The sequence below is a fragment of the Ambystoma mexicanum genome, chromosome 1p (genome assembly GCF_040938575.1).
Source record: "Ambystoma mexicanum isolate Mex_15411 chromosome 1p, UKY_AmexF1_1, whole genome shotgun sequence".
In the NCBI taxonomy this organism is placed as follows: Eukaryota; Metazoa; Chordata; class Amphibia; order Caudata; family Ambystomatidae; genus Ambystoma; species Ambystoma mexicanum.
This window is the reverse complement of record NC_090921.1, coordinates 1,477,438,231-1,477,463,706: the sequence shown is the minus strand read 5'-3', so window position 1 is coordinate 1,477,463,706 and position 25,476 is coordinate 1,477,438,231. Positions and strand designations below refer to the sequence as shown.

The following is a 25,476-nucleotide window of genomic DNA, read 5'->3' as shown; positions in this document are numbered from 1 at the left end:
CATAGTCCTTCGAATGAGCACTTCTGCGGCGCCTGACCACTCTGCAGCTGGCCCTTCTCTGGGCTTTCCCAAAAGTTCAAACTCACACAAGTTCTTTATTTACAAGTTACTTGCATTCATATAATTTTGCCAATTGCAACCTTGAACTCAACACAGCTCGGCTTGCCATCAGCTGTCTCCGACTCACCGGCTGTGCAGAACCCGTTGGCTTGTCTTGCTTCTGGAGTCAAGGACGATACCACGGTAGCCAGTGTGCCTCCCCGCCTGTGTTATCAACGCGGGAGGCCCCCGTGCACCGTTGACACCTGCCACACCACACATCAGCTGTACTCCCCGGTCTTGTGATGGCCTTTTTGGAGGCTTTGCGGGTCTGAGTTGAAAAGGGCAAGGGCAATTCCCTCCTCATCGTCCTTTCAGGTTTCGCCGCTTTTCTCCTCCTCTTTGAACTGCGGGTCCGGAATAGCTGTCTCCTTGTGCGTTAAGCCTTGCTTGTGGTGTACTCACGTGCTCCACCTTTTATCCCTCTGGGGAAGGTAAAGGGCCGTTAGGTGTGTGTGATTGTTGTCAATTGTCTGACTCTGCCTGACCCTTGTGTTGGGACATGTCAGGTAAACAGCTCTGGTGTTTGTCCGTTGTCTGTCACAGTGTAAGAAAGTGTTTGTGTCGAAAAAAGGAGTGAAGGGGGGAGTAGAGCTTCTAAATATCCTACGGAGTAGGATGCGGTAAAGGTGTTATAGGGAAGGGGTACCGCATCTCACCTGTTGGTGTCCCGCTTCCACTCCCCGAAGACCCCTCCAGGTGATCCTCCCCGACTGGTCCACCCCCAGGAACTGGATCCAATAGCGATGGCTGTGTCCTGAGCACCTGGATGACAGATCTCCGGGGACTAGCGGGTTAGACACCTTCAGGTTTCTCACACCACCCACTGCGGGTTGCGCAATCAGGAACCCTAGATTTTTCTTGTTAGCCTCTTGGCTTTGCCACACAATGTCACAACTCCTTTGCCAGTCTTTGGCCATATCAACTGTATTCTTGCATATATATGGCGATTTTGTTTCTTTACCACTTTGTTCTTGGGTTCACTTTCAATTTCCATATCTGCTTTCTTTCGTGATTCATACAGTTTTATATTTGGCTTTCAAGTGGGCAGTATCTATAGTTTATGCACATTTGTCATAGGCTCATAGCCTTGTCCAAAAGCTTTCATTTAGTTCGGCATTCAATCTGCACAATCTTTCACCCCGCCGCCTGCAGGTTAAATGACTTTTAACATTTTCTCCAGATTGTTTTCTCATGTGGGTGCCTCTCATTCATTGTTTTCATTTCGGGATTCCCTTACAGACCCCTGTCTCGAGTGGCTTCCCTCTGCACTCAGCAGTCCTCAGCAACTCCACCGGGCAGATGTGCACCTTGCTTCCGATTTCGCCTGCCCGTCTTTTTTCGTTCGCAAGCCCTGCTCGCACTTCGGTTCCACTATGCACATGACCTGGAGCTCTCCTTCCCTTCTTGGATGCTGTCGGTCTCTTCCTACGTTTGCGAGCCCCGCTCACACTTTGGATTCTGCCTGCACACGGGCAGCAGCTTAAGTGCTTTCTTCTTCACCCTCTTCCTGTTGTTTTTATATTGATAAGATCTTCTGGTGTTTTCTTGGTCAGAGGGACAAGGGGTAACAATACCCCATAACTACTTCTGGGATTGAAGGTTGCTTGTGAAATCGAAATAAGGTGTACCGCATCTCACCTAAGGACGTCTACCTCCAATCCTCAAGGACCCACCACCCAGGTGATCCTCCCTTGCTTCGCCGTCCCCAGGGTCAGGATCCAAAAGTGATGGCTTTTCCCTGGCCACCTGGGAAGAGGATCCAAGGGGAGTTGATGTGAGGACTCCCTCAGGTTTCTCACACCAGTGAATTTCAAGGGTTTTGTTGCATTAAATCTGCACAATTTAACTGCACCTTAGCTAACGTTTTTTCGGTAAATTTCAAGGGTTTTGTTTTACCATAATTTTTTATGGGCCACTAGCCATGGCCTTCGGCAATGACCAGTACATGTTCTCCCAATATGTTTGCTTTGGACCCACTAGGTGGCCATGGCCTTTGGCCATGGTCACTTTACATGTCTTTCCTGCCCAGCAGTCAAGGGGTTTGGCCCTGTCAGAAAGCACTGTATATTTTAAAACACTACCGGCCACTAACCCATGCCCTTCTGCCATGGCCAGTGGTCACAGCCTCTGACCGTGTCCACTGTACATGTTCCCCCAATATGTGGGAAGCATGCAGGTGGTTGTCTCAAGTAGCTGGCATGCACCTGAGGGCCATGAGGCAATCACTGGTGTCTGGCGTGCGCATTAGAGCCTCAGGAGCAACAGGAGCTTCAACTGTAGGTGGCGTGGGTGAACAGGGATTAACAGAAACAATTTGCCGGGTCACGAGGACCCACAGTAGCAGAAGTCCTACAAGCAGCGAGGCGAATGGAGTTGCATGTCTCACCCGGTTACTTCACAAGCTAGTAGTGATGCCGGAGCTCTCCATACCTGCTCGCGTGTCAGAAGCAGGCATTCGGCGAGTAGGAAACGCTTACGTAGAAATAAAGGTAGCTCAGAGAACAATTTTGAATAATGAAAGATTACAAAGCAGCAGAAGCAGCACTCGCTTATGAGTGAAAGTGATTCCCAGGTTTATTTTGAATACGGGTCTAGGGAAAAGCAGCAAAAAACTATTGTAACAAAACCAAATGACTGTAACATCATAAATGTGAGTCTGTGGAAAACCCAGCAACCTGAGGGGGTGATTTTAAGCCAAAGGAAGACTAAGACCAAGGCAAAAACATGCTATCAAAGATTACCAACATCAGAAGGGGGCTAATTCGAGGTCTATAAATGCTGAAACTCCTTGCCCATATTTTGTAAAACATATGCCAATAGCTGGGATAAACAAACATTGCCAAACCATGAGGGAGAAGCAGAAATAGACTCTATACATGTCAGTCTTTGATTACTTGTATAGTGGGGAAACAAGAGTGGCAAAAACGCTGCCCTTTTGGGAAAAGACATCCAGAGGGAGAGTAGCATCATTTGCAAAGGTGAATGAAAGAGCACCTCTGTGAATCTTGGTATCCCTGAAGAGTTGTTGAAAGTTTTGAAGCTGCAATTAGGTGAATACTGTGTAGCTGTTCTGAACTTCTTGTTAGTTGATCTTAACCACACAAGCACTTATTGTTTTGAAATGCTGTTCGGGCAGGGAGTGTATCTGGATGGTAAAACTGTGAAGAAGTGGGCCTGACATGGGAGTAAACCCGGTGTGAACTGAGGTTGTGGGCCTTAGAAGGAAGTAGACCAAGAAGTGCTACGAGGTGGTCCTTTCAGAGACCTTTATGTTGTTTGTGGTGCTAAAGGAAGGGTTGTTTGAATCATTCACAAAGAAGCTATATTTGTTTAGAAATTACCAAAGGTGGCAAATCATCCTGACCAAGACAATTATTGTTGCTATTGATCAACTGAGAACCTGTTCAAGGAAGAGGAAGAACTTGTGATTTGTGATGAGGCCCATAAAGCATCACAAGTCTGGCGGTAACCCGGCTCAATTTCTGCCGGATTAAATATTCTTTTCGCATTCAAACCTATCCCGATTTCGAAAGACTTTACCACATAGCCAGTCCCTGGTGCCCATGCCCACTTTAAACCACCCATTGCGGGTCCCTCATGGTCATGGAAAGTGGACAGATTGTCTGTGTCATGGCGATGACCCGGACAATCTGGCCAATGGCCATGGCCACAGGCTATACCTCAGTCACGAAAAGGCATATCACAATTATTTGTACCTACATTATGACTTTTTTCAAAAAATAAAACGACACATTTGCAAAACTATGCTTTTGGGTCCTTGTCAAAGTTGCTCGCACAAGTTTGCTGCAAATCCGTCCATGTTTTATTGTTTGAAAGGTGTCAAAATGTACATACAGAAAATAGTCATATAACTTAGCCCCTACTGGACCGAATCCATTCAAGCTTTGCACAAACATTTAAGGTTGGGTCTATTATCTTTTTGCAAACCTTTGTGCAGATTCGTCAAACAGCACTAAAGTTCTAATCGATCAAAAAGTGTTGAGACACCCCTCTAATTTTGCCCACTCTTAACAAAATCCCACCAAACTTTGCAAAAACATTCAAAGTTGGGTCTAAAATCTTTTTGCAAACTTATTCGCAGATCCGTCAAATACCACCAGCTATATTTTTGGACCTGTCTAATTTTGCCCCCTCTTGGCGAAACAGCACCAATGTTAGGCGATCCTCTGCACACCAGTCCACTCCACATCAGAACACTGCGCACATTCCCCCAACATCTCCTCCCACGGTTCGAGGCTCAGGTGATTCGGTGAACCCAAAGGACCGAAAACACCGTACCAGCCTTGGTGTATGGGCTCGATTGCAACCCTTTCTGCATTGGCAATTGCCTTGGAGAACATATAGCAGAAGGGGCGGCTTTACGGCTTCACGTCGGTCACGTGATCCAGTGTGGCGTTCCTCACGTGACCTTGGTGGACGTCACATGACCCAGAGACGTCACATGACCCAGAGACACACAGTATAAAGGTCTGAGAGACAGAATGCTCATTGCTTCTCAGCTGTCTTCAGACCCTGTTTGGCGTTTCGAATTGCTCCTTGTTACTTTGATCACGGAACTCTACCTCGGACTCCTTCGGACACCCCTTTGTACCTTTGCTTGGAACTGTTTACCTGTTGCCGGATTTTGGACTTCACCTCGACTTGTCTTTGGATCATCCTTTGATACCTTGCTGAACTTCTACGCCATTTTCCCTTCTTGGGATTCAAGTCAAGCCCTCTCTCCTACAGGTGGCTAACCCTACATCCACGCTCACCTGCGGTTCTGCTATTCCAGGGACCGCCGCATCATCTGAGTCTTGAACCTCTCTACTAGGTTACCTGGGTTTCCCCAACACCGGATAGGTAAGACTCTTTAGATCCTCTTGTTTACCTGATTGTATTGTAATTGCCTGGTACTTAACCTCGTTCCCTTTTGATAGCAGCATCGGTGTTCCAGAGGTTCCGTGGATCTGGGAAGACATCTACCACCTGTGGCCTCAAAGGTCGCACAGCGGGTTTCTATTAGTTCCCCTGTGCGTCACTTGGGGACGGAGGTCTCATCGGTCTACACGACTCTCAAGTCAGAACAGACTGAGAAGCCGTTTAGTCGTGTTTGACGATGCAGGGATCCACGGAAGAACCCATAGCTGCCTTAGTCCAGGCATTTACAGTATTAAGGGCAGATATGGCCGCCGCGAACACAGTGATCCACCAAAGGTTGGATTCCATACAGAGTGTTCAGCATTCCCTTCCCGCAGACCCCGAGTTTGGAGAAGCTAGCTCCTCAACTACACCCCCTTCCTTGGCTACTACTACAGTCCCAACTCCGGTGGTCCTCCCAACCCCTTCCCCCCTGGCTGCTCCTGAACGCTATCAAGGTGACCCCAAGAAATTCAGAACCTTTGTTAATCAGTGCAAGTTACATTTCTTATGCAGACCTTTGGCCTTTCCTACTCCCACTGCTAAAGCTGCTTTCGCCCTTTCCCATTTAGCCGGGACAGCTGCCGCTTGGGCTAATCCCCTGCTGGAAAATAATAGCCCAGTCCTTTATGACTTTGATCTGTTGGTTCTAGAAATGTCTCGAGTATTCGATACCCGACACAAGGCACAGTCTAGGGATTTGGAGTTGTTAGAATTAACTCAGGGTAGAAGGACTTTGATAGACTACATCACCCGGTTTAATCAACTAGTTGCTGAAACATCATGGCCAGAAAACAAGCGGGCGGTGGTCTTTTATAGGGGGTTGAGTAACATCATGAAAGATGCTTTAGCAGTGATTCCTTCTGTGCCCACTCAGTATCAGGAATTGGTTGATCTCGCCCTGCAGATAGATGCACGACGATCGGAGCGTAGAGCCGAATTGGGGGTCTCTTCCCATCCTACTCTTGCTAGTGCTCCTGCTCCTAGTACAGAAGAACCTATGCAAGTGGGAGGTCTACGTAGTCCTATTACAACATCTGAGAGGGAACGTAGGAGGGTGGATAATGCATGCTTTTATTGTGGTACTACTGGGCATTTTGTGAAAGAGTGTCCTCGACGTCCCAAGAAGAGCCAGGTTTTTCGGACAGCTCGACCTTAGATCCAAAGAACAGGTCAAGTGTCCCGTCATCATCTCCGGGTACCCCTCTTGCATTTGCTCGTGTTCAACCCATCTCTGTAAAGGCTACTCTATGTCCCTCTACAGGTCTTCTTCATGCAGTCAATATCATCATTGATTCAGGTGCTACTGGTAACTACATAGACATTGATTTGGCCCATTCCCTCAACCTACCTCTAGTGGTAAAAACACGACCTGAACATGTCCAAGCCGTAGACGGCTCTGCGTTAGTTTCTGGTCCTGTTAGACACCAAACTGCACCTCTCTTGTTGAACATACAAGAAATACACACAGAGACCTTAAGTTTTGATTTGATTACCACACCTCAATTCGGTATCATATTAGGGATCCCTTGGTTACGTGAACACAATCCGCTGATCAATTGGCAGTCAGGCGCTGTGCTCTTCGAGTCCGAGGTCTGTCAGAATTATTGTCTCCCGGTCCATCAAACCACTGACACACCTTCTCGGGCTTTGGGAGCCTTAGCTCAGCTCACGCTGACTGTTGACGATCCAGAGGTTGTGCATTCTCATTCTGTTGGGGGCTTGGTGTCTGGGATTCCACCTGAATACAAAGCATTCGAATCAGTTTTCGATCGTGGCTCTTCCGAGGTACTTCCTCCACATAGACCATATGACTGCCCAATCGAACTACTCCCTGATTCCACTATTCCTTCCGGCAGGATCTATTCCTTGTCCCCTTCGGAGGAACAAGCGTTGAAAGAGTATGTACAGAACGCCCTTCGTTTAGGGCATATCCGCCCCTCTACTTCACCAGCGGCAAGCCCTATATTCTTTGTACCCAAGAAGGAGGGGGATTTACGTCCTTGTGTGGATTATCGGCGTCTTAACGCTATCACAAAAAAGGATAGGTATCCAATCCCGTTAATCACACCACTTCTAGATCACTTATCACATGCTTCTATTTTTTCCAAGCTTGACCTACGCGGCGCATACAATTTAGTGCGCGTTCGCGAGGGAGACGAGTGGAAAACTGCGTTCTGTACACGTTACGGCTTGTACGAATATCTAGTCATGCCCTTCGGCCTAAGTAATGCCCCGGCCACATTCCAACGATTCATGAATGACATATTCAGGGATATTCTTGATGTATACATGGTTGTGTACTTGGACGACATCTTAATCTTTTCTCGTAGTCTTGATGACCATGTAACGCATGTCCGAGAAGTACTATCCCGTCTGAGAGAACATTCCTTATTCGCCAAACCTGAGAAATGTCAGTTCCATAAAACATCTGTTGAGTTTCTGGGTTTCCACATTACCCCTGGGGCATTATCCATGAACGAATCTAAGGTCAAAGCAGTATTAGATTGGCCAGTACCTCAAACGCTCAAGTCCTTGCAGGCCTTTTTGGGATTCGCCAACTTTTATAGACGTTTCATTTCTTCCTTTTCCACAATTGTTGCCCCACTCACGGCTCTGACCTGTCCTCAGGTACCTTATCGTTGGCAGAGAGAACATCAGGAGGCTTTTGAAGCATTGAAAACCGCCTTTACTACCGCACCGGTACTCCAGCACCCCAATCCTGATCTTCCGTACATAGTTGAGGCGGATGCCTCTTCTTTTGCTCTCGGTGCGGTACTGTCTCAAACATGCCCTACAACAGGCAAGTTACACCCAGTGGCATACCATTCCCGTAAGTTTTCCAGTACTGAGACTCATTACACCGTTACGGAGAAGGAACTCTTGGCTGTCATGGATGCCTTTCGTGTTTGGCGCCATCATCTCCTGGGGGCTAAACATCCCATCACTGTATACTCAGATCATCGGAATTTACAGGATCTGGCTTCATTGAAATGCATTAACAGCAGACAGGTCCGATGACATCTTTTCTTTTCCTCTTTTGATTTTCATATCATGCATCGTCCTGGCACTTCACATGGAAAAGCAGATGCCTTGTCACGTTCCCCGGGGGGGGTCGAGTTGCCAACCTTCCCTGACACTGTTCTCGGAAAGAGTCATGTGATTTGTCTTTGTACACCCTCATTGTCATTATTAGACTCGGTCCGATCCTGGACTAGCAATCATTCCGATCAGTTGCGAGAATGGGACCCAGTGTATTCTGATGGATTACCTTTCGTACATGAACGTCTGTTTCTTCCCACACCTGACACTCGTAATCTGGCCCTTGAGTGGTCTCTTGATGCTCCCTTTAATGCCCATCCCGGTCAAGAGCGCACTTTAGATCTGCTCAAGCGTTGGTGTTGGTGGCCCTCTATGAAGCGCGATGTAGAATGTTATGTCAATTCGTGCGCAGTATGTGCTCAGGCTAAACATCGAAGGGGTCGACCGGTTGGGTTGTTACTTCCGCTTCCGGTACCTCCCAGGCCCTGGCATACGTTGACTATGGATTTCGTTACCGATCTCCCCAAATCGAAAGGCTTTGATTCCATCTGGGTAGTGGTGGACACGTTCACAAAAATGGCTCGTTTTGTTCCTTGTAAAGGCATTCCTTCGGCCCCGGTCTTGGCAGACTTGTTTTTTGAACATGTGTTCATATTATTCGGCCTTCCTTCGGTCATTATATCCGATCGAGGATCACAGTTCACCTCTCGGTTCTGGAGGTCGTTGACCAAATTACTGGGCATTGATACCAGGTATTCTTCGGCCTATAATCCTGAGACCGATGGGCAGACCGAAAGGACGAATCAATCTATGGAGCAGTACCTTCGCTGTCTTATATTGCAACATCAGTCCTCCTGGTTGGCCGCTTTACGGCTTGCTGAGTTCGCGTACAATAATGCGGCTCATTCAGCTACTGGTTATTCTCCCTTTTACGCCCTCTACGGCCAACATCCCAAGGTCTTGCCGGTCCCTGAGGCTTCTAGTTCTTCGAATCCTGCCGCTACGACATGTCTTAGGGATCTGTCTGCTGTACATGCTAGTACTGTGGTTCATCTTACTGAAGCAAAGGCTTCTATGAAGGCCCGTGTGGATGGCAAACGTCGAGCTGCTCCCCCTCTGGTGGTGGGTTCTAGGGTCTGGTTGTCTTCACGTCATCTTCGCCTAGTGGGTTGCCGGAAATTGCTACCTCGTTTTGTCGGCCCGTATGTGATCTCTCAGGTTGTGAATCCGGTGGCTTTTCGTCTAGTGCTTCCTAGTTCTTGGCGTATCCATCCTGTGTTCCATGTCTCCCTCCTCAAACCTTGTCCTGATTCCGTCCGTCTTCGAACCCCTGCTGTGCCGGTGTCCCTGACCTCTCCTGATGTCTTTGAGGTGTCGGCCATTTTAGGGTCCAGATGGTTTAGGGGTAGGCTCCAGTACCTAGTGGATTGGAAGGGTTATGGCCCGGAGGAGCGTTCTTGGGTTTCCACCTTAGATCTGAACGCCCCTCGGTTGGTGGCCCGCTTCCATAAGGATCATCCGTCCTGCCCACGGGGTCGTGGGCCGTTGGGGGGGGGGGGCTATGTTAGGCGATCCTCTGCACACCAGTCCACTCCACATCAGAACACTGCGCACATTCCCCCAACATCTCCTTCCACGGTTCGAGGCTTAGGTGATTCGGTGAACCCAAAGGACCGAAAACACCGTACCAGCCTTGGTGTACGGGCTCCATTGCAACCCTTTCTGCATTGGCAATTGCCTTGGAGAACATATAGCAGAAGGGGCGGCGTTACGGCTTCACGTCGGTCACGTGATCCAGTGTGGCGTTCCTCACGTGACCTTGGTGGACGTCACATGACCCAGAGACGTCACATGACCCAGAGACACACAGTATAAAGGTCTGAGAGACAGAATGCTCATTGCTTCTTAGCTGTCTTCAGACCCTGTTTGGCGTTTCGAATTGCTCCTTGTTACTTTGATCACGGAACTCTACCTCGGACTCCTTCGGACACCCCTTTCTACCTTTGCTTGGAACTGTTTACCTGTTGCCGGATTTTGGACTTCACCTCGACTTGTCTTTGGATCATCCTTTGATACCTTGCTGAACTTCTACGCCATTTTCCCTTCTTGGGATTCAAGTCAAGCCCTCTCTCCTACAGGTGGCTAACCCTACATCCACGCTCACCTGCGGTTCTGCTATTCCAGGGACCGCCGCATCATCTGAGTCTTGAACCTCTCTACTAGGTTACCTGGGTTTCCCCAACACCGGATAGGTAAGACTCTTTAGATCCTCTTGTTTACCTGATTGTATTGTAATTGCCTGGTACTTAACCTCGTTCCCTTTTGATAGCAGCATCGGTGTTCCAGAGGTTCCGTGGATCTGGGAAGACATCTACCACCTGTGGCCTCAAAGGTCGCACAGCGGGTTTCTATTAGTTCCCCTGTGCGTCACTTGGGGACGGAGGTCTCATCGGTCTACACGAATCTCAAGTCAGAACAACCAACCTTTGCAGAACCATTCGGGACTGAGTCTAAAATGATATTGCAAAATTTCACGCATTTTCATTGAGTGGCACCAAGGTTATAAGCCATCCAAAAACTGCTTTCCCCCGACCCTATAATGCAGAAATATGCATGATATCCTCAAACCTTTGTAAAGTTCGCAAACATCCCACCAATGTCCCAAATATATATATTTTCATTCTTTTGAATTTTTTATAGTGCTTTAACCATAAAATGGCTTTTCACATATACAAAAGAAGAATATAAAAACACACATACACATATAAACCTTAATGCACACATTACTTCGATAGCATAAATTAAGAACCAATCCCTTATTTTAAGCCAATCTCTGCACCGGAATAATTAATTACCACATATGATGTTAGCTATATATCAGACCACAAGTCACAAGCAGCACCTGGATGACATTTATAGTCAATGATGTCTTGTGGCCTGATATTAGCCTGTCTCAAAACATATCTGATGATAGTCTATCTTCTCTCACTACAAATTGCAGGAGGTACCTCACTCTCCCCTCCCAAGTACCCCTGGACTTCATCCGTATATGTTTAATGGACTAAAGGCTGGAAACCTCACAGATTGAGCAACATTTTATTGCTTCACCACTCCGGCGCTAATAAGACAACACCTCTCCAGTATGGATCAGATTTAATCGAGCCCTTGGGAAGGCCTGCTTCTCTTTCCAACCAGGGGAATGCCTCAGGTACCTTGGTAAGAAGACAATCTTTTAATGAAATGGCGAGAGCGATTTAGGTAAAGATAGCTTATGCATATCATCGATTGTGTGGATCCAGTCAGTTCCCTCCAATGCTTTTTTAAACTTCATTGGATTACACAGAAGGGTATCGACGTCACTATCAGATTCTACCAGTATTCAAAGCACAAGGTGTTTTAGGTTAGACAGCAACATTGATGAAGACTGTTCCAAATGCGCGTTAATATCTTCATATTGTGAATTAGCTTGTGGACCCACAATCAATCGATATAAAGAAACTAGCCTCCATTCTGCATGTGATCGAAGTGATCTTAGGCCGAACTTGTATTGTAAACTGGCCATTGGAAGGTTCTGAGGGAGGCAAAGAACCTTCTTCCATATTTGGCTAGTTCATTTCCCAGGCCAAGGTTTTAGCCTCTAGGCCGTATAAGAACCGGGATCACTTTTTGAGTGTAACATTTTATCACAGGATTTATAGAGAATTTGCAATATGTCACCCGAAGTTTTCTCATTTGGGATGTCAGTTGGAAAATCTTCTCGAAGAAGTCGAGGTTAATTTGGTCCACCTTGGGAGAAGCATATAATGTAAAACCCAGGTAGACCACTTCTTTTACCACCGGGATAATTTGGTCTCCCAGGGTCCACTTATATTTGTCTACCTGTCTGCCTGGTCTCTTAAAGATCAATATTTACGGATTCCCTGGGTTAATCAGCAAGTCATTCTCTCTTTCATAAGTCCCCAATGAGTTCAACAGACACTGAAGATCAACCGCTGTATTATCAAAGAGGACGATATTATCAGCATAGGCCAGCCATGTGATCGGACAGTCAATTTTAGGACTAGCCAACGCTGACGCGTCCAACGCCTTTCCTAGGTCTGCTAAATAAAGGTTAAAGAGGAGAGGGGCCGCCATGCACCCTGTGTTACTCCCCTCGCCACCTTCACAGGATCTGATAAATGGCCCGCGCCATCAAGCCTTACTCTCACAGTGTTATCCTTGTGGAGGATGGCTAACATCGCCAGCAGAGGCTTTGGTATCACCCACCTGTCTAACTTCTCCCAAAGGCGTTCCCTATTGACCAGGTTGAAGGCTCTCGAGAGGTCTATTGAGGCTCCATAGAGCACCGCACCCCCCTTGACCGAAGTTCTTTCACAGAGAATCCCCAATATTGTCCAATTCAATGCTGCAGAATGACCCTTGCGGAACCCTGTCTGAAACTTTGAAAAGATGTTTCTTTGTCTGGTCCAACTCTCTCAATAGTAATTCCACATATATCATACTTTCTACGTCAAGGAGGGCAATCGGACGGTAATTAGCTGCATCTGTCCGATCACCCCCCCTTGAAGATGGGGCTAATGATAGAAGTCTTCCAGGACGAGGGAAATTATCTCCTCTACAAAATCTCTCAAATAAGCAGGGCTAACAACCTAGAACATAGTGTAGAGGAGCAGCCGAATGCCTCTGCAGGAAGTCCCACCCCCCTGCTACCCGTATGCTGGAAGACAGAGATTGTGCCATGTTTGACACCAGTGACTGTGACTATTCCGAGGAGAGAATTCAAGAAAAGGTATCCACTAAGAAAACCTTATCTGATGTATCCACAAAAAGATAACAATCTCCGGGAGGAGATCCCTGAAGGAATATGAAGATGAGAGAAAGAAAAGTTAGTGACGTCACAAGATATGAGCATGGCACACGGAGGAGAGTCGCTGACGACGAGGATGTACAGACCTTGTAGAATCTGATGACGAAATAAAGAATCGAGTAAGCTTTCACATGCAGAATGAAGATTGCACGTGGGAAGAGTACTGCAGAAAATGCAAGCCGTTATATAACTGTACAGATGCAGTAACACAAGTAGACGAAGTAATCATAAAGGCTGGCTATACGTAGTGAATAGACTGCAGGCGGTGCCGCCATTATATAGAATCTGGACATTAAATGTCACAATTTTTAGTAAGCTGAAACTCACAGAGAAAGAAGGATTGGTAGCTGTGCATTTTCACAGCAAGAAGAATAGCTGAGAATCATAGAAGGACCGAGAGGGGCTGTCTAGCCTGGTGTCAAAGGCTAGAGTGGCCAATAACTGGTTATCTATTCTTAAAGACAGTAATTGTGGCAAGCTGAATAAGGTGCAGAGAAAGAACACCATGAGTGCCAAGTTTCTTCATTTAAGACAATTAAATGCTATAAAATGGCCCAATTTACGGTCTCCTGTCACGTGGACCATTGATAGAAATAGAAGGTGGGCATGCAGCTCTAGACTTGAGATAAGCATATGCCTGCACTCCCATGAATTCTCAGGAGCAAGGAGACATTGCAAGGCCAAGGTCAAAGGCAATTTGCATGGCAGAAGGTACGAGTATTGAGAGATGTTGGACTAATTGGGTGCTTAGACATGGTGAAGTCCACCCACTGGCACCTGGGGTGCTAGCTTACGTGCTGCTAGTGAGTTGAATGTTGCAGAAGGGTACAAGTGTGCCAACCAATTGTAGAAGGCCATATAACGAAGGGTCTTATAGTTTGAGAGCCAATAATATGCTGTGTACTTAACTGATGAAGATGACATGTACTAGGGGTGGGCATAAGTTGTCCACCTGACAGTAGATGTCAAATCGCAACCCGACCCCTGGTAGAAAATATACTTAGATGTTCCCCTTAAGCCTATCACAACCCGCCGTAGGTTTTGCTTATTTGCCACATAGTATGACGTCACGTACGACACATTTTTGCTATAAAAGTATTGTTTTTCATGAAATGTACGGGTGCGCTTGTGCGACGTCTGTTGATGTCCGTTGTAACTCCCTATTTTAGACAATTGATAATAAAACAGTCGGATAAGACACTGCCAATTTCCTGAGTCTGTCTGATTATTTGATGTAAGAGTTATTCTGCATCCCATCCTTTGCATGACATGTTACCTATTTAAGGACCAAAAGGGTTCAGGTGGTAGCATGTTGGATGGTTGAAAACACCAATCGACCAGTTGACTCCTGATTTTCGGACATCTTCCGCCATCTAGCCGGAAGGTCGCAGGTTTGCTGTGGAGAGCGGATGAATAGAAATCTTGCAAGAAAATCGAGGCGGTGGGCAGGGTGTTCCCAGTGTGGGCCTGAGGGGGAAAGCCAGGTCTTGGAGCGTGCGCCACTGCGTGCCTTGTAGTCTCTGTCCAGCAGCTCGGTACGTGTTGGTTAGCTATGTCTCATCAATCCATTTCCCCCAAACCTTCAAGTGCTTCCCGGCGCAACCCCTGGCTTTATATATGCGTTTCTCAAGGGACGCACACTGATCCATTTCAATTATCCATGGGTTAAGACACAACCCTTGAGAGGATCTCCAAGTGGCGGCTATGAGCCTTTTCCCTAGACGTAGTGCTACTGCGAGAAACGCCTTTTCATATTTGGGATGGTCCCCTTCTCCCCAGATCCTGAGCATGAGCAACTTTGGGTCTTGTGGAACTGGGGACCCCAGGACCCTGCTGATCCAGTTGATACATTGATTTCAGAAGCCTGGATGACATCACAGTCCCAGATCATATGGTAAAATGTTCCCTCTGCCCTTCTGCAGCGTAGACAGTTTCCATCCTCTATTGTCCCCCATTTCATCATCGTGGCCCTAGAGTGGTTGGCCTAGTGTAATATCTTGTATTGTATCAGGCGAAGTTTGGTGTCTATGCCGATTTCCCAGGGGAACATCAGCGCCTCAACACATTCCTCAGGCTCTAGTGGGCCCACCAGTCTCTCCCATTTCTCCTGAAGCCTAGAAAGTTCATGGGCCCCAAAGGCATTTATCACCTGATAGAGTGTGGACGTGACCTTAGCCAGGATCTTTGTCTGAAGCATGTTCGTTTCTAGGGTGGAACATTTTGGGATGTCTGCTGGGACTGGGAATTGTGCCCAGATAGCATGTGCGAGTTGCATGTCTGTATCGCTCCCCGGCCGGTAGTGCAAATCTGTCCTGTAAATCGGTGAATGTGACTAGGTTTCTGTCTCGGAGTATGTCAGCAAGAAGCCGTATTCCCTGTTCCTCACAATTTGTGAAGTGCCCCATTTTCAGGACCTCCATGATGTGTGTGTTGTTCCATAAGGGTTGTTCCGCTGTCGGTCTCCCTCCCCAGCCTGTGTGGTGTGTGGCGCTGCCCAGACTTTACAGGTCTGACATATCATTTTGGTCAAGTCGGTAAGGTTGTTTTCCCTCCCATATAGCACTCGGAGGGGTGTGATTACCCCGATGTATCTGATCTCGCCCCTTATGTGTGCGAGGTCCGGGTCCCCATGAAGCCAGTCACTGTCTACTCTAAGTTGTGCAGCCTAGTAGCAGGCCCGGAGGCACGGTAGACCTATCCCTCCCACCCACACGGAGTGCTGTAGGGTTTTTAATGCTATGCAGGGTTGTTTCCCGCCCCAGAGTAATCTTCTAAGGATGGCCTCTATGGGGACGAAGGTCGCCTGAGTTATGTAGAGAGAGGCATTCTGAAGGGCATAGAGGAATCTTGGAAGAGCTAACATTGTAAAAAGGGCTGACCTGCCCATAAGCGTTAGTCGGAGGGATTGCCAGTGGGTGGCGTCCGCTTGAAATCTATCTAGCACCGGCTTCAGATTGAATTGAACAAAGTCCTCGGTGTTGAGGCTAACTATAATACCCAGATATGAGAAGTTCTGTATGGAGATGGAGTAGGGGTAGTGTCGTGGAATTGCCTCTCTCCCACCCTGTAGCGGGAAGAGCACCGTTTTCTGCTTGTTTACCTTCAGGCCACAGAAAGCCTGGTATTCGGTAAAGATTTTTGTTAATGCTGGGCACACGGTGTGAGGGTTGCCCATGTAGACGAGGAGATTCTCTGCGTAAAGTGAGACTCTATCAACCCCTCCCCATTGCCGGCAGGGTCCCTTTTTGACGAAATCCCTACCTGGTTTCCACAGGCGTTTTGCGGACGGAAGGCGGAAGTGGTCGGTTGGAGGAGGAAGCCGATACCGAAGGCCTCGAGCTAAACGACCGAATGGTGAGTAGACTGAGGGGAATTGCAAACTAAGGGGACGGGGTTGTGATAATAAATAAATAAAAAAGTAATGAAAGTAACGGGAGTAACAGGAAATATTGTTTATAGATAAAGAGAATAGTGTATGAAGAGAGAGAGGGAAGTGCTTGAGAGTCCTGACCCAAGGGGGTTAAAGAAGAGGTTGCCTTACACTCTGATCGGGGTCACTAGGCTACGTATGGACAGGTCACCAAAGGCCCACTGCCTGATCATTATCATCTATCCACATGCACCAGAGTGTGAGGACCTACATCTCCCCTCTCTTGCCATCGTGATTGCACACCTGGAGGCTGTGCAGGGACACTGGAGCCTTTCCATGTGGTAGGAGCACCATGCTGAGGAACTAAACCCCGACCGAAAAAGGAAAAAAGTGAAGAAACTTTATAATTTGCTTATTTGGCTCAAAATGCCTTGTTAATTTGCACCTGCCACTGCGCAGCCTGGCATTTCTCCTCCTGCCCCCCCAAAATGTATATTTTAGCAATTAATGTGGTGATCCTGGTTGCTGGCTGCCTTTCAGACGACCTCACTGCACTTCCAACATGGCCACCGCTTTCTCTCTTTGTTCCTTGGATGCTGCCATCACTTATTCACTTCACACTGCATCCCTGTTGGCCTGCTGTGTGCTTTTTTGGACCAACAGGGGACCAGCAGGCTTTAGCTGGCCCCCTCACCAAAGGCTCACTCCTAAGGCCCCTGCCTGCTCCCTCTCCACTACTGTGATGATGCCCACTTTCCCTTGCCCCCCTTCTCTGGTCCCCCGTGATGTCTGTGTGCTTCCCACCCCCTCCTCTGTTCCCCTGTGATGTCCGTGTTCACCCCCACCTCCACCCCTCCTCTGGTCCCCAGTGATGCCCGTGTGCCCCCACCCCTCCTCTGGTCCCTCCGCCTCTACCCGCTTCCAGCACTATCTGAAATGTAATCAGGCCTAGTATGATAGTAGCTTGTTTTGCCCCTCTCCCTCCTTTCTCCTTCCCTTGTCCCTCACCTCTTGTAAATCTCTTGCACTACCAGAAATGTCGTCAGGCCTAGTAAGGTAGTCGCCTGTCTGTTCCCATTTCCTTCCCACCCCCTCCCTTCCTTATCTGTGTCTTAGCTGTTGCACTATTTGAAATGTCGCCAGGCCAAATACGATAGTTAATTTCACATTCTTGTTGTTCATGACCTGTACGAATGTCATTGTATTTTCACTTGCTCCCTACCTTGCCTTGAAGCGCTTTGAAACACATTGTGTATAGGCGCTATATAAATAAACAGTCATATCATATGATATATAAGAAGACAATCTAAATCCTGTGACAGGATATTACTTAGGAGCAAGGAGAAAACAGGGTGATCACCATGGTTTAAATGTGAAGAGTCGACTAGTCTGTCTGTTTGTGTATTTGTGTTGAATTAAGGTGTCGAAGACCGACACAAATAGTTGTGATAAAAATGAGATAAGGCCAAGAAGTTATACTGTTTGTCTAGGAAGGTGATTGGTACCAACCCTGAGGTAGACAGATATCATTGAAAGATAGAGGGTTTTTAGAGGCGATTGATTGGAGAGTGCTCATATTTGTTGGTTTTGTAAAAGACATTTTATAAAATCTGGCAAGTATTGATAGTCAATTGAGACTCGTCACAATGGGAGACATTACTCCTCTGATGCATTTATGTAAGATATTGCCAAAGCACATGCCCAAGCTCAAACAGTATAGTGCTGAGTGGGTGAAAGGCACAGCAGATAAGATGTTCATGCCATGGCCACAAGGGGGAAAGCTTATTGCACAGCGCTATTGCAACACATGTCCACGTACTTGCACGCTATGTACACAGGGAAGAAATTGGAGAAAAGGTTAGCTATTTTACAGCTTTGGAAGATGTACCAGGAAGAGAGAGAGAGAGAGAGAGAGGATCCGCCCCCTGAGGAGTGGATGCTTAATCAGTATAAGGAGGAAGGTGTTGAGCCTTCTGCTCCCCTTACCTTGCCTGAAGTAAAAGGCACTAGTATGGAAGATGAAGGGTTGTATCCCTTTAGGGAACTGAAAACGGCGACGGGGCATAGTAATCCGATATAAGAGCTGCACGCCTACAGCAGTGACGATAGTCCAGAGGAGAGTAAGAGAAAAGAGACGATCTTTAAGATTTTACAGGACAAAGAGGCGAAAAGTGAGCGATCGGATGTATCGTCAGACATAGAACAAGAGATTAAGAGATGCAAAGGAGAAAAGGATAAAACCGGCGAGGTAACGCTCGTGCAGAACAAATGGATGGGAGGACAGATATTACTCAAGCTAGATGGGAAGAGCATTGAGGAAGTTAGGCAAAAGGAAGATCAGGACGAACAGGATAGAAAAAACAGATCGAGAAAAGAGGTTGAAGGAAGATGAGCACAAAAGAAAGAGCAGACAATGGCGCAAACAGATGTATCAGGAGGCGCAACAAAAGAAAGAAGAAGGTGCAGAAGAGCAAAGGAAGTATGACAACAGACAGAGAGCAATAGAAGCGAGAGACAAAATAGAAAGGAAGAGAGAATAGGAGGAAGTGCAGAAATTAACGGACAAAAGAATACAGAGATGAAGAGAAGCGGTAGAAAGAAGAGCAGGAGTAAGGAGACAGGAGAAAAGACAAGAAGAGGAGAGAATTAGATGGGAAGCGAGAAAGCGAAGTGAATTAGATGAAGAATCGGAACGTAAACAGAGACAGCAGGAGCTAGATATTAACCTCATTCAAAAGGAGCTAATGAGGCAGAATGCAGCAATACAATAGGACGTCATAGAAGAGTTCCTTCCGTTAAAGGGAGCGACATCAGGGGCATCTACAGTGGCCTTAGAAGAGAACTAGGATATAGGAAGTATTGGAGACAGGATCCATGAAGCCTATCAAGAATTAAAAGAAGGTAGCAAATCAGGATGCCGAGGAAAGGGAAATCAAACCCTAGTTTTCCAATCACGAAGCAAAGAGGTAAATCCATTTAGTATTGAACATAGAGCCTTATCCTTAAGCGGACTTACCTTGGATAATGGTGAATGGGACGAAAGTCACACTAGTAGGGGACTTAGAAATGTGAGACAAAGAGAGAGAATCTTTCCATGGGGAAGGGGGAGGAGGTGCATGTGCCTCTGAGGGAAGCCTGCAGACAGACAAGGAAGTAAGATGTTCTGATCTAGAGCAACCTAAGGATAGGACGCCAGATCCCATAGCATATCCAGTGCGTCCCAGAGCATAATCATATAGTGAGAAAGGAAAGTCACTGCCATATGTGAGCAGGTTAAGGTTGCTACCGGCGAGGAGACGGTTGGGAACCATTGTCCCTGCCATGGATAGGCAAACAATGGGAGGAGATTGCAGGTTAGGGTTTACAGTTTCCGATATTGGAAAAAGGGGGAGCAAGAACACTGTATATTCCATGGCCACAGATGGATAAGGGTAATTTAAGATGCAAACTCCTGAGTTTGACATTGGGTGTGGAAAAATTGATTTATGAATTGGAAACAATGGCAGCAGGAAATACCTTGGCAATAGGGGACACTACGGGTCTCCTAGCAGCCATTCATGGGGAAAGAGCTGATGACATATGGAAGAGAGCAGGCTACTCAAGAGTGACTGCACAGAACACAGCGCACAGTGGAGCGCCGTTTGACAATTGCAGAGCAGATGTCTGCAGGGCTCTCAGGGTGCAGTATCCTGACACATCAGACATGGGTGCAATCATGACATGTAAGATGAAGGAAGACGAGGATCCTTTTGCTTACATTCAGGACATTCAAGAGCACTGGACTCTTGAAACGCGTGAATCATGGGGGAAAACAGTGGCAGTATTTTACCACATTTTATGTCAAGGGTTGTCCGAGCAAGTACAGAGTCAACTCAAGAAGCAAGTGGGAATGGAAGCAAAACCATGGGCTGAAATACAGTTGACTATAGTGCATCACTGTCGGCAATTACAGGAGAAAAACAAGAAGAAAGATGAGGCTAGAAAACTTGAGGAAGCCAAGTTGTTCAGAAGAAATTGTCAACATATGCCATAGACGGGGCGGTATTGACAAGCGGAGAAGTGGGTACATCGCAGGTGAATAATCAACACCCGATGAACCAAGGAGGGAATGAGTTCATGCCACAAGGCAGAGGCATGGGCTACAGAGGAAGGGGTGGATTCCAAAACAGTAAAGGTGGGTTCCAGAACATACAGAATGAGAATCAGAATATGCAAGGGGGACTTGTCAGACAGGCCTCTCCTACATGTGGGATGACAGGGCACATTGCATGTGTATGTGGGAGCCAAGGGTATGTACAGAATGGCCAATTCCCAAGACTGTGGACAGCTTATCCTCCATCATATAGCTCACAAGCTAGGGAAAGGTTTGCCCAAGATCAGGCACAGGCGCCGCAAGTGCAACAGACACAGCAACCACAGCAAGCACAAAAGAATCCACCGCAAGGGCAGTCGCAGCATGCCCCTATGCAGACACAGCAGTATGCAAACACGGGACGATTACTAACACCTAGAATAGGGGGTGTCACTGTGATAGGAGGAATCCTGTCACAGGTACAGTGGTATGCATGTAGCCACAATAGGACAGCTCACAGGGTGACTTGATGTGTTCAGTACTATCGGTGACACCAGACCCCTAAGAGGAACCAAGGGTTGATGTGACGTTAGGAGGCAAATCTTTTTCTTTTTAAGTTGTTTTTACAGTGACTCCGCCTATGTGACATCAACCATACACGCAGGGCTGGCACATTGGAAAAGGAGGGGCTACTTCTGAGCCGGCGGCACTACAGTGCGTAACGCATTCTTATTGGATAGGATTATAAAGGCACTACAGCTCCCAGCAGCCATAGCGATAGTTAAATGCGCGGCTCACACTAAGTGAACCAACTTTGTCTCTTGCGGGAACGAAGCTGCAGCCATAGAAGCCAAAAGGGTTGCATGTTCTTCAGATATATCGAGTTTTGATACTCCAAGTATACGGAAAGGAGTAACCATGACTATGTTAATGTGGAAAAAAAGGTTTAATCAGTTGCCAAAAACCCAATTAATTGAGATTCAAGGCAGTGCGCTGCAGGAAGAACAGGAATTATGGAAATGAAGGGGGTGTTCTCTAGCCCCCACAGAAGCATTATGGTGACAAAGTAGCACTGGAAAGCTGGTGATGCCAGTAGAATTGTTAAAGGTAGCGCTTGAGCACTACCCTGCACATATAACTAGGGAAAGTCTTGCTGCAACAATTGCGGAAGACTGGTTTGTTCCAGATTTGTTGGAACACGCTGCATTTTATGTAGTAAATTGCATTGTATGTCAAAAGTTTACAGCTGGGCATGCACTGAGAATGATTAGAGGAGTAATTCCTTGACTGAATGGTCCTTTACAGCATTAACATATTGACTATGTTGATATGCTGCAGGTGTGCAGTGGATTGTAGTGGTGTGTCCCTTCTCTAGGTGGATTGAGGCAGGTCCATGTACACACCCTGATGCCACTTGCTCAGTGAAGTTTTTAGTATGTGAAGTCTTTCCAAGATGGGGTGTGTGTGAAGTGCTGAGATCCGATAATGGGCCACATTTTGTAAATGAAGTATTTGAATAGATAGGATTATTACTCAGCATCAAACACAAGTTTTCTTCTGCTTATCACCTGCAAGCAAACGGCATATGTGAGAGACTCAACCACCTCCTTAAGGAAAGAATTGCCAAACTTAAGTTAACGTTGAAAAGGGGATGGCTACATTGTCTGCCCTTAGCTTTATATGCTCTAAGGAAACAGCCTGGTTTGGACCACCACCTCACACCCCATGAACTAGTAACAGGGAGGCGAATGAGAACGCCTCTGACTCCTCCATCGAGGAGTAGAAGTGATGCCCAGAGTACAGCAAAATTGTTAGGAAATGAGTTACGTGATTATTTGACATGCATCTCTTATAATTTCAGATCAACTCAATCGCCAGGGGGGTTGGTCTCAGAATACAGATGAAAACCATTCAGCAACTGGATCTATTGAACTATTATCAATAGATCAATAGATCTTTTTCCACCTGGCTGAGCGGGAGACCGCTGCTGCAGCTGCCCCTCTTGCGCTGGTGAGCCCCTCTTGGTGATTTTTTGCTTCTTCGGGCTGATTTCTGTGTTTCAGGTGCCCCGAGGCCCCGCTTGTATCTCTTTCCCTCCCCGATCCGTTGTTTTTATTGCCCTCCTCTCCCTCTGGCTGACTCTCACCCTGACACAGCTCTCTCCATGATCCACTCTTCTATATCTGATACTCTTGATATGCTTGCCCCTGTCATGAGAATCCGCATGAAGCCCAAAGCCAAGTGTAACTCCTGGTATGACTCAGATCTCATCACCCTAAAACGCAAGTGCAGGGTGGCCGAGAGGAAATGGCATGCTTCATGTTCATCCTCTGACAAACTTGCCTGCTGCAAAGGCAATACCGGCTCTCTGTCCTCACCAAGAGGAGACCCCATATCCAAGCCTGCATCTCTGCGGCATCTAACAACTCGGCTGAACTCTTTAAAATCTGTAAGGAACTGGCCAATCCTGCTGCAGTCTCTACCTCTCCTATACCTTCCCAGCCCTCTGCACGGCACTGGCTTCTCACTTCATTTCTAAAGCTCAGGACATCCTGTCCTCACTCTCCTCCTATCGCCTCCCTCCTTCCATTCCCTGCTCCTCCTCTGGCCCTTCTGCAGCCACCCAACCTCCCTCCTTCTCTGCCTTTCCCCTTTTCTCTGCAGACAAACTTTCTAGACAAGTCCGATCTATGAAGTCTCGTCGATACAGGTTCACCCGTGTTCCTCCAAAACTATCAGGACCATATCGACTCCCTGGCTCCTGCCCTGGCTGATTTCTGCAATCACTCCTTCGCCACCGGAGTCTTCCTGTCCCCCCTGAAGCACTCCCTTGTGCACCCTCTTCTTAAGAAATCCTCTGCCGACCCCCCCTGCCTGGCTAACTATCGCCCAATCTCCATCACTCCCTTCCTGGGCAAGCTCCTGGAGAAACTGGCCATCTCCCAGCTTAATCTCCACACCGAATCTGTTGGTTGTCTTCATGACCATCAGTCTGGCTTCAGAGCTGCCAGAAGCACGGAAACTGCTCTCCTGAACATCCGTGAAGACCTGCTCTCCAACCTCGACTCTAACACCCCGTGTGTCCTCATCTTGCTTGATCTCTCTTCGCCCTTTGACACTGTCAACCATGCCATCTTGCTCAACCGTCTCTGTGATAACCTGGGTATCACTGGTCAGGCTCTGGCATGGCTGACCTCTTTCCTCTCCGACCGACCCTCACAGGTCCAACTCGGGTCCTTCTTCTCTGATATCTTTTTCTCTACCTGTGGTGTCCACCAGGATCTAACCTCTCTCCCTGGCTTTTCAACCAATACCTGGCACTCCTTGCCCACCGCATCGCCGCTCTCTGCCCCAACTTTCAGTCCTATGCGGATGATACTCAGCTCATTTTCAGGCTACCCTCGGCCTCCTTCTCTCCTTCCCTCATCTCTGACTGTCTGTCTGCTATCCAGGACTGGTGTGCCGCCAATGACCTCTGCCTTAATGCCAGTAAGACTGAGATTTTACTCATTGGCACACCCACTCCCTCCTTACCTGCAGCTCTCTGGCCGGCCTCTCTTGGCCCTCCTCCTGCTCCCACCTGCAAGGCTAAAATCCTCAAGGTCATCTTCGACTCCACACTCTCCTTCTCTCCTCACATCTCCGATGACTCTAAGAAGTCACACTACCAGCTGCACCTCCTCAGAGGTATTCTTCCTTTCCTCTCCTTCCACCAGAAGCTCACTGTCTCCAGAGCCCTGGTTCTCTCTAGGCTGGACTATTGCAACAGCCTCTATCTAAATCTGCCTGCCTCCACTCTCCGCCCTCTGCAACTTATCCAGAACAGGACTGCAAGACTTGTCCTTGGCCTCAAGCCCAGGGATCGTATCTCTCCAGGACTGAACCTCTGCACTGGCTCCCAGTGGCTGCAAGGATTAAGTTCAAAACCCTCTGTATTGTCCAAAAGGCCTTCTGGGGCCTGGGGCCAAAATACCTTCAACTCTCTCTTCCCAAATATCTTCCTTCTCGAGCTCTTCGCTCATCCGCCTCCAACTCCCTCAGGGTCCGTCGCTTCTCCAAGCAACGAGTTGGTGGTAGATCACTCTCCTCGACAGGGGCCTCCCTCTGGAACAGCCTTCCGGAAGCACCTAAAAACCTTCCTCTTTGCTTCTGCTTTCTCTCCCCCTCTCCCCTGCTGAATTCCTGGCTGAAACTGCAATGGCTACCTGGCCACCCTTTGTGACCTTGGGCCCAGCCCCCGCCATTTGCACACCTGCACTGCCCCCCTGGCAACCCATGCACCTGGGGACTGTATTTTGTATCCCTACAGTCCCCCACCAGCACTTATGCTCTGCTCTTACCTTGCACTTGCCACCATCCGGCCGTTTATCTATTTTATTCTTCTATCCCATATACTGCACTTCCCCTCTCCCTTCCCCCTCGCACTTTTCCCCTTCCCCCTTCCCATGCACTTGCGCGATCTGAATGACACCTTGTAAGATCGCTGTCTGTCTTCCCTCTATTCCCCCTCCCTTGCCTCGTCGCGCCTCGAAACACTTGTGTATAGGCGCGTTATAAATGCCATATTATATCATATCAGCACCCAAATTATTGGTTGGCGATACCGTGCTAATTAGAAACTTCACTAGGAAGTGGCACGAGCCGAGATTTGACGGTCCCTTTATTGTTGAAAATGTCACTCCCTCAGCAGTAAAAGTACAAGACAGATGAGTGTGGATCCACCTGAACGACGTGCAGCTATATACCGGCGAGGCCGCAGTACCCCAGCTATCGATTCAGAAGCAAGACAAGAAGAATTTCAGCATGTGCAGACTCGATAGATGACGAAGAAGAAGGGCGACAAAACTACTAGCTGATCAAAAATGCAGATTTGCATTTGGACTATGACTCGCCTTGAACACTCCTTATAGATATTATAGCAGGCGTGCAAATCCGTGCCGAGAGTCACAGGAATCTTTTATTTGTATCATAAATATGCCTAATCTAGAATTCGAATTTGACGAGTGGAAACGTGAGAAATTCACAGACTCGTACCTCACCGAGTTTCTATTTGGTTGAATCTTCGAATTAATGGTATTATCAGACAGAGATGCCCACAGACTT

At 47.6% G+C, this 25,476-nt stretch overlaps 1 protein-coding gene across 2 annotated transcripts in view; it reads left to right on the top strand.

Moving 5' to 3' along the window:
- The window catches only part of TTC24 (tetratricopeptide repeat domain 24), a 639,301-nt gene that overhangs the window by 198,348 nt on the left and 415,477 nt on the right, over positions 1-25,476 (top strand). The window lies entirely within an intron of this gene.